At 33.3% G+C, this 9,340-nt stretch overlaps 1 long non-coding RNA gene across 1 annotated transcript; it reads left to right on the forward strand.

Annotated features, from left to right (window-relative positions):
• The first annotated feature begins 524 nt into the window (after window positions 1–524).
• Window positions 525–4,305, forward strand: LOC125278084. Its single transcript, XR_007187045.1, has 3 exons — window positions 525–2,920; window positions 3,162–3,225; window positions 3,703–4,305. It is a non-coding gene; the product is annotated as an uncharacterized LOC125278084 (long non-coding RNA).
• Window positions 4,306–9,340: the final 5,035 nt, after the last annotated feature.

Genomic DNA, 9,340 nt, shown 5'->3' on the forward strand with positions numbered 1-9,340 from the left:
CAGACGGTCCCTTCAGGCGTGTATCTCCGCCTCCTGCTCATAGAGACCAATTTATTATAAAACACATTTGAGGAAAATTGGGTTGTTGTAGCTTGTTGTCTAGGTTACTATGATTGGAAGTAGCTTCATTTGTGTTTTTAACAACGTTTAGCTCACGAGTTACTAATCCGGGAAGCTCGAATCTGTGAATATATTGCCAACTGAACTGCTTGACATAAGCACTGACTGCATTTCTTCATTTTTGAGTCCAACAAGTTCAAACTCTATGAGCCGCGCATTATTTGTGTGCATTATTAACGTATGTTACTAACTGAAACACTACTGTCAGCCAGCGGGACATTAAAGAGGAAGTGTTTGTCCGAGTTCACAGCAAGGGAACGATTATAACTTTGCGAGGGAACGCAAACATCTTTGCGTGGGAACGCAAAACATCTTTGCGAGGGAACGCAAAACATCTTTGCGAGGAAACGCAAAACATCTTTGCGAGGGAACGCAAAAGATTTGAAAAAAAAATTTGTGTCCCAAATTTTTTTCCACCACCACGTAAAATTTCTTTCCTTCCCTTTTTTTTTTCTACCACCATGTCCCTTTAGGGGCTCCGTAGTTTATAATACTTATAATGTGATAAAATACAGCAAAATCTGCATGACAAAATACTACCTCTCAGTATTTGAGCAAGAAGTCACTTCAATATTCCAGAATACTGTTTTTGTTAAGAACATAAAAATGCCTGAAGAAAGATTTTTTTTTTTTGATGCAATATCAATGCAAGTTTACTTTCAAGTTTACATTTTTGTCTACAGCATAAATTACACACAGTAGTACCTCAAACGTATATGGCATCTGTTATCAAATGGCTTACAAATTGATATCATGACTGAAGGGCTCTATTCTGCCTAAGCTTGAAAAAATTTAAAACCTGGGATATCAAATTTTGGACATCCCCCTTTTATTTAACATTTTAGGTTTGTTTTGTTTTGTTTTCTTTTGTACTATCCTAAATTAACTTCAAAGTAATGTCATCATCTTCCTTATTTGAGGTTAGTTATTTCTTGTGTTTTTTTTAAAAGCCTTTCATAGCTTTACTCTGCCTCCTTGTGGTGAAGACACTGAATTGTTGACACAGTGAACAAATTCGCAAATACAGATGAGATGAAATGTATTAGTACTGACAGTATACTGACAGTATAGACTTAGTACTCTTTTTTTCTATATTCGTTTTTATTACATTTAGTGCTCACCTGATGGTCCCTTTCTTTGTAAATTTCCAATAAATCATCTAGAAAAATAATAATAAAATAACCTCCCCTCATTTTGTTCATTCATAACAGACAAAATGTTAAATATAAAAGCATACAATAAATTCAAAATAACAAAAGCAATCAATTCACTGTGTGCTACAAAACATTTCTGTGACTGTTAAAATGTATTAATTAATTCAGAATGTTTTATGAATTTTTGAGGTCAGTGATCCAGTTTTTTCCTTGCCAGGATAGAGCTTTCCTTTTTTCCTTTTATCATTTCATAAACCAACTAAATATTATGTGGTTTTGACTTACACATAAGTTTTCTTCTATTTATTTTGGCTTTTCTCCCACAGTTTGTAATCATTGCTTTTAAGTGTGAACACACCAGCTGTTGAATTTTCAAGTGAAGGTTACTCTTATTTATCCGTCTGCTGTAGGAAGATGAATTACGCTTTCTGACAAAAGTTTTCATGTATTTGATGCAAAAGAATGAAATTCCTGTTTTAGTGAGGTAGTTATTTTAGTGAGGATGTGTCTGTACATGATTTACAGTACGTAGATCATAAAGTGTCATACACCCTACTGTGACCACAGGTTAAATTTAGGCGTGAGAATAGGTTCTGAATACTGACATTCAGAAATGAACAGAGGGAAGAATTAGTGGCATTAACAAATCAAACAAGTGTGGCTGTAACAATAATAATGACTGGCCTGATGAGAGTCAGAGCACATTCAACTACTTCATTACACCAAGATTCACTGAGAATAAATATGAAAAAAGAGGCGGTCGAGGCTAGTTACACGAAATTTCTTTATAGATATATACCCTAAAGTGTCAGCTACAAAAAGCTATTAAACATCTTTACCATTATTGCCCTAGAAAAAAAGTCACTGAATCCATGCACAGACATTTTGTGACATGTTTATGCTAGTGTTAAAGCCATGTTCATCGCTTACCTAACAGCTATTGAGAAAAGAAATAAAAGATTGTTATTTTAGTTTGGAAGACAACATTCACAAAAAATATTCTAATCTAAGATGATTTTGAATTGTGTGTTTGAAACCAACAAAACACTGGTAGAGAAAGCACATTTGTGGAATTAGACTTTTGACTCAAAATATACTTACTGAAATTCAACCCTTTTCACAGATCCCCTTTTGTGACAACTAGCCCCATCCTCATATATAATTGATTAACAGAGGATGCACTGATTGATTGATTTACTCGTTGATTGAATTAGCACATTTGCTAGAGTAATGGCCTATTTGATTGTCTTTGGAGGATTTAAAATAAATAAATTAAAACGCACATAGCCTACTTATAAGAGCATGCCACAGAAAACAGACATAGGCTACACTGTAACAAATTGCTGTAGTTTTTACAGCAAAATTCTACAGAAACTAGCTGTTTTACCATTTTACAGGTTATTACTGTATTTTGCAATGCATTATGGGTCAAAAAGAGTATTACAGTTGTTAACAGTATTTTTCCAGGTCAACTGTAAATTAATTTACAGTTAAGAGGTGTTTTCGCTGTAGCTCATATGTTTTTACATCAAATTACTGTGATGTGGCATTATGGGACTGCGCGGGCTGAATAACGTTACGTTTGAAAACTGTGGACTGGAGCAGGACATGAACCATTGAAGATAAAAGGCATTATCATAACTTTTGTTAAGTTCACTTAAATTTACATCCATAAATATTCAAATCAGATGTATTACATTTAATGCATTTTAGTGATTCATATTTTAAACAGAATTCTTAACGTCAGATGTAATTATTGTATCGACTTAAATAACAACTGCGTGTTATCAGCACATTTAGTGGGATATAAAAGTGTTTGATTCCAATATGCATTTATTTTTTTGCCGAAACAGGAATGTGTCGTTAACTTTATATTTATTGTTTCAGGAGAGGGTGAGAATCGTGACGGAGCGCCCATTAGCCTACAGTGGAGAGACGAAGCTGAACTACGGTAAAAACCATAGTGAATGTAATGATAATATGGTTGAATGCTGCAGTTTGTTACCATTTTATTCGCATTTGCTCTCAAGATAATATTTTTAGAGCATTTGCAGTTTGGAAGACATTACATTTTGACCGCTCGTGAGACAAAACTACTTATAGGCTAACGTGTGCAGTTAGGTTTGTTGATGAACAACATTAGAATATATGGTATTAATATCGTTGGATGCTGCGATTTTCTCATTTATTTCACCAGTTTGGATTTCTTATTGAGAGCATGTAAACCCAATTTTTAACAAAGGCCTGCAACTAAATTGAACGCAAAACAGTTTGAGCGAATGGTGTAACGTTAGGGGTGCTTCGACTTTGCTCGCCACTGCTAGGGAGTATTGTTTAGCACCTGTATTGTAAAGTGGTATGTTTTCATTAAAGTCTGCACATGATCCTAAATCTTCTGCTTGTGTTTTTCTGACTGATTTTTGTGCAGATGTTATGTGAGAATCAACCCATCTACGAGTAGCAAGACAGCCACAACAAAAGTTGGCGTCAAAAAAAGTGGAAAGGCCTCAGAGAAGAGGAACCACACCATTAACCCTCATGTGTTTACACTTCTCAAAAGATTAATGGACTTTGAGTGGTTAAGATGATGTCTACAAAATGACACTTTGTTTTTAATTTATATTCTAACAATTTCGATCTTGTGTATGTTGTTTATCTTGTCTTTGTTCACTGCAAAAAGTGTTCAACATACACAAAAAAGGGTTTAAAAATACTTTAGATTAAAACGGTTTATATGTTTTAGATAGAATGCTGTCATTTGTGTTTGACAACATATATAACAGAAGAAAAAAAAAGAAAAGGAAAAAAAAGCAGAAATGTGAGACTAAAAGGAGTCTTGGTACCATACTTGTTTTGGTACCATAACGCCATTTTTGTTGATGTTACCAATGAAAGTCTTGCAGTAATTTGCTGTTAATTTCAATAAATATTTTTCTTACAACAGCTTGGTTTGATTATTTTTTAGATGTTTATTTTAATGCATTTACATCAATATAATGGTAAATAATAGAGTACAGTTTACTGTTAAAATAATTTACAGTATTTTTAAAGTATAACTATTACAGCAACATCTTGCCTTTTGGAGCATTTACAGGATTTTATTGGCAGGTAAATACTGTAATTCAGTGCAATTACAAAAAAATACTGTAATGTATACTACAAGTACAATTTTACAATCCTGTAAAAAAAAAAAATTAAAAAAATACTGTATTCCACAAACAACAATATACTGTACATTGATTAACAGTATTATACTGTAATCCATTTTACAGCAATTAACGATTTTACAGGATTTTATTGGCAACTTTAGTTGCCAGGTAAATACTGTAATTCAGTGCAATTACAAAAAAATACTGTACACTGAAAAAAATGATTTTTTTGATGCTGTTCACTTTATTTAAACAACTTATTTTGATTCAACACCATTGTATTAGGTTTCTGGTTCAAATTCAATTGCTTCATGTTAAATTAAGTTGAAACAATTACTTTTTGACTTAACTTGATTTTTTCATATTAAAATAACGTTTCAATCAAGTAAACCTAACCAGGACTCAATCAAACAGGATTTTCACTTCCCATCATGCTTTGCAAAGGGGCTAAACTAGTGTAAATGTTGAAATAAAGTGTTATTTTAAGCAGTTTTTAGGAAGATGAGAAAATGGAAAGACTTTTTAATGTTTACTGTTCTATTATGTTGGTATTTAAAAGTTTCTGTTAATTAATAGTTTTGGGGTTACCATTGTGGTGAAGTGTTGCACTTGTGCTTGGGTTGAGAACCTGCTAACAAAATTTCAAATTACTTTAATAAAATTGTAGTCACTATGGTAGTGCTCAGGGTTGCATTTCCCAAAAGCATTGTAAGCCCATGTTGATTGTAGAACCATTGCTACCATGATCAATTTACAATGTTATTGAGTAAGGTGATTTAGGATGAATCCGGTATCACATCTAGATTGCCAACACAGAACATCAAAAAAGTTATGTAAATCATGCAATTAAACAAGAAGAATTAATTGTAAAAATGTATATGTATATGTATGTGAAAACAATTTATTTTATTTTGCTTTTTATTTTAAAATAAAACCTTTAATGTTAATAAAAACTAAGTTGGTTGTGAGGAACCACTGTCCATAATTGACTTGAGTTAGTTTAAAGTATCATTTTACTACAAGTTCAATTTTATAATCCTGTAAAAAAAAAAAAAAAAAAAAATACTGTATTCCACAAACAACAATATACTGTAAATTGATTAACAGTATTATACTGTAATCCATTTTACAGCAATGAACAACTATTTTACAGGATTTTATTGGCAACTTTTTTGCCAGTAAATTCAACAGTACATTTTTTACAGTGTAGGCCTACGTCTTTTTCACCTGTTTACTTGTAATTAATTCATTTGTACTGTATTTTTCATGAAAATCCATTAAAATTGAACTTAGTGAAAGTATATATAAAAATCCAGTAGAATTTTATGTAAAGCATTCATAGCACTTTTAAGTAATGCACTTATAAAACACTATTTGGTTTACTTTATCTGACTACACTTAAAATCATTTAAAGCGTTAGTTCTAATTGGTGCATTTATATTAAGTGTACTTAAGTACCACAGTTGGGAAAATGCACTTATAACTAGAACATTAGTATTGTCATTTAAACTTAGAATTACTATGTAAAAGTCTACCAAGATTGAAATTAATTTTAAAGCATTGAAAGCACACTTTTAAGAAATACACTAATAAAACTCCTCTGTATATTTTTGCGGTAGTATACTTTATTTCAATGCACTAATAAACTATTTAAGTGTTTGTGCTAATTAGTGCATTTATATTAAGTGTACTTAAGTACCACAGTTGGGAAAATGTACTTATAACTAACATTAGTAATATATTTTTAATAAAATGAATTTCATTTAAACTTAGGATTACTACATAAAAGTCTACTAAGATTGAATTAATTTTAAAGCATTGAAAGCACACTTTTAACAAATACACTAATAAAATATTTTTGTGGTAGTCTACTTTATTTCAATTCACTAAAAATCAATTTAAGTAGTACTGGTATTTAGTATACTTTTCCAAGTGCAGTGAAGTACTACTGAAGTACAAATATACTTTAAAATAGTGTATTTATAGTGTATAACTTTGACACTTTTATTTAGCACCAAAATAAAGAATGTACAAATGTACTTGCTTGTATTTAAGTATTTTTTTAATGCACTCAAGTATACTTTTTTTTCACCTGGGGCAGCAAAGTAATGATATTACGCATAATAAGGTCGATTAATTAATTGATTAGCTATTTCCCCACAAAAGCTGTTTAATCAGCATGAAGCCTCTCATCCATTGACATTCATTCAATTGGGAGGTGGTTTAAATGAAAATAGTGTAAGAGATACAAAAACATGCAAACACATCTAGCATGATGCCTTATGTATTGCATTGCTGAATTTTGAGCATTTCCACCGAGCTATATGCAGTTTAGTTAACACTGATGTAGAAGCACCAATTCACGATTTTAAGCCTAAACTTGACAATCTGTAAACTTGTCCCTCAAATCTGATGGGTTGATTTGAATGTTGTTCCAGGATCAACAAAAATGTTGACCCAGGAACATGTTGAACTCAGCAAAATCAGGTTATGCTTTAGTTTCAGTAGTACTGAAGTGAACAGCACTTAACTATCCTTTATTTGACTGTTACTACAGGTAGGTGCTGTTGAGGTTCCGTCATACTTGATTGGCTGCTTTGCAATGGATCGGGTCAGCAGGAAGAAGACATCCTCCAGCTCTGCTGCTCGGTGGAGTCGCCTGCATGCTCATTATTGTGGTGCCCCAGGTATGAGTTTGTGTGTGTGCATCCACGGTCATGTGCAATATGCACACTGTGATATAATAGTACACTGATAAAGTCACAATGAAATGGACATCCCACATCCTTGTTTCCAGTTACCACTCCCTCTTGTTTAGTTGTTGTTCAGTCCTCGTTTGTATGAATGTGCTCACCTGTTCCTTATGTTTTCTGCTTCCTTTCTTGTTGAGTCTTCGTTAGTCTGAGTGTTGTTACCGGTTCCTCATGTTCTTTGCTCCCTTTATATTGTGCCCTCTTTCCCTCATGTTTTTGTCAGTTTGTTATGTGCCAACTTGTGTGTGCGCCTCATAGTGCTATTGTGTACTTCTGTGTGTGCTAACGTTACCATGTTCAAGCTGAAGATTGTGTCTGGATACCTTGTCTTGTGACTTTTGTGTCTCCTGTTTGTTCCAGTAACTGCAAGCTGAGCTTCTCTGGTAGCTTCCCCTCTCTGCCAAGCAGCAAGACCGGTGCAGTGCCTGATCGTGCCCCGTGAGTCTATCTATGTGTGCTGTGTGATCTTGTCTGGCTCTCGCTGTATCTATAGAGGGTATGCATTGACGTCACCTTTCTGCCGGAACGCACTCCCTCAGCTGGACTGAGTGGTAAAAGAACCTGCCGCATGACTGGATTTAATTGGGGAAACTGCGAAAACGCGAGTAGGGCCTAAAGCAAATGATTACACTAAAGGTTGGGCTCGAAAGTGCTCCTTATAACATGTAAAAGAAACCTAATCCATGGATATTGACGTGCAGCCAGAAGTCGTGTTTCCTGACATTTATATGTGCCGGATTTCGACGCTGGGGAAATACATAAAGCAAATCTGCCTGTTATCACTTTATATAACTACAATATAGGTAGGTCTAAATCAGAGTTATCACTTATATCAATGTTATACACATCGTTATATCGTTCACAGCCCTAAAACCTGTATAGTTCTGTGACTTGCAGCGATCCATTTGCTTTTTTTTTTTGTTTTTTGTTTTTGTAGCTTTCGGCAGTCTGTAAAAATATACCTCAGATTTTATCGCAAAGCTATTTGTACAATCGCAAAGCACTTTTCTTGTTTTAGATGTGTTTTTCGCGCCATTCACACTGAAAATCAATGCTGCCACTCAGTCTTTCTGTTACGCTCATCCTGCATTTGAGTCCTCCCTCATAAATCTCTGACAGGTCCAGGTTTAAGCAGACTAACTGACTGGAGAAGTCCTGCATATATCAACAGAAAGAAGCCTGTTGTTTTTACCAGAATATATACGGAAAATCTATGAATTATGAAAAAATTATTGCCATGATGAGAATAACATGTAATCAGCAAAAATGTAAAAATGCAGTCTGATTACAAGAAATTTAAAATGTAATATAATCTAATTACAAGTTCTTAATTTTTGGAATCTGATTACGTAATCCAGACTACATGTAATCAGTTACTATACCCAGAACCAACAATGAGGATTGCATTTCTCTTTTGAGAAGGAGACATAATTTTTGTTGTCTTACAAGCTGTGATTTACAAACATTAATTGGGACAAAATGAATGTCATGCATTTATCCAAAAACACAAATTTTGAATGAATTTTGTGATCACACACCTTTTAAGCTATCAATACATAACAATAAAAGGAAAATTATATATAAATGTTTTCAATATTACTATACCTTTCTAAGATGATTATAAGGATGTTTAAGGACCAATTCTAGTATATTCTGCTTTCCATCAATCAACAACTGAAGGCCTTGGATAAATAATTTTTTGTGTATCCAAGAAGACTTGCCTGGACAAATTTGATGAGTATTTACCCACAACAGAAAATAAGAGGTTAGTGGATAAAGTAAACAGGACGACAGGGGAGAAGGTTTAATAATGTTTTTCAGTGTAGTTGTGTCTGATTGGTAATGCACTCAGCAAAGATGTCAAAATAAAATGTAGTCAAATATGTGGGTCTAAGATTAGTAATATGACCTAGTCTACTTTTGGTGCTTAATGTCCTTTGCATCATCAGTAAGAAGACATGAAAGAGACAGGCTTCTACCATCACATTATCGCAAGAGGAGCCGTATGGAAGTTGTTGAGATGCTACAGATTTAAAAGGTAGATTAGAATATTTTAAAATGACTACTGGACCTTTTCTCTTTACAAATTGAACCTTTCAATCATGTAATAAGTGTTTTTTTTTTTGTTTGTTGTTTTGTTTTTTTTAAATCAAATTGTGATCAA

This window comes from Megalobrama amblycephala, linkage group LG11, assembly GCF_018812025.1.
Source record: "Megalobrama amblycephala isolate DHTTF-2021 linkage group LG11, ASM1881202v1, whole genome shotgun sequence".
NCBI lineage: Eukaryota > Metazoa > Chordata > Actinopteri > Cypriniformes > Xenocyprididae > Megalobrama > Megalobrama amblycephala.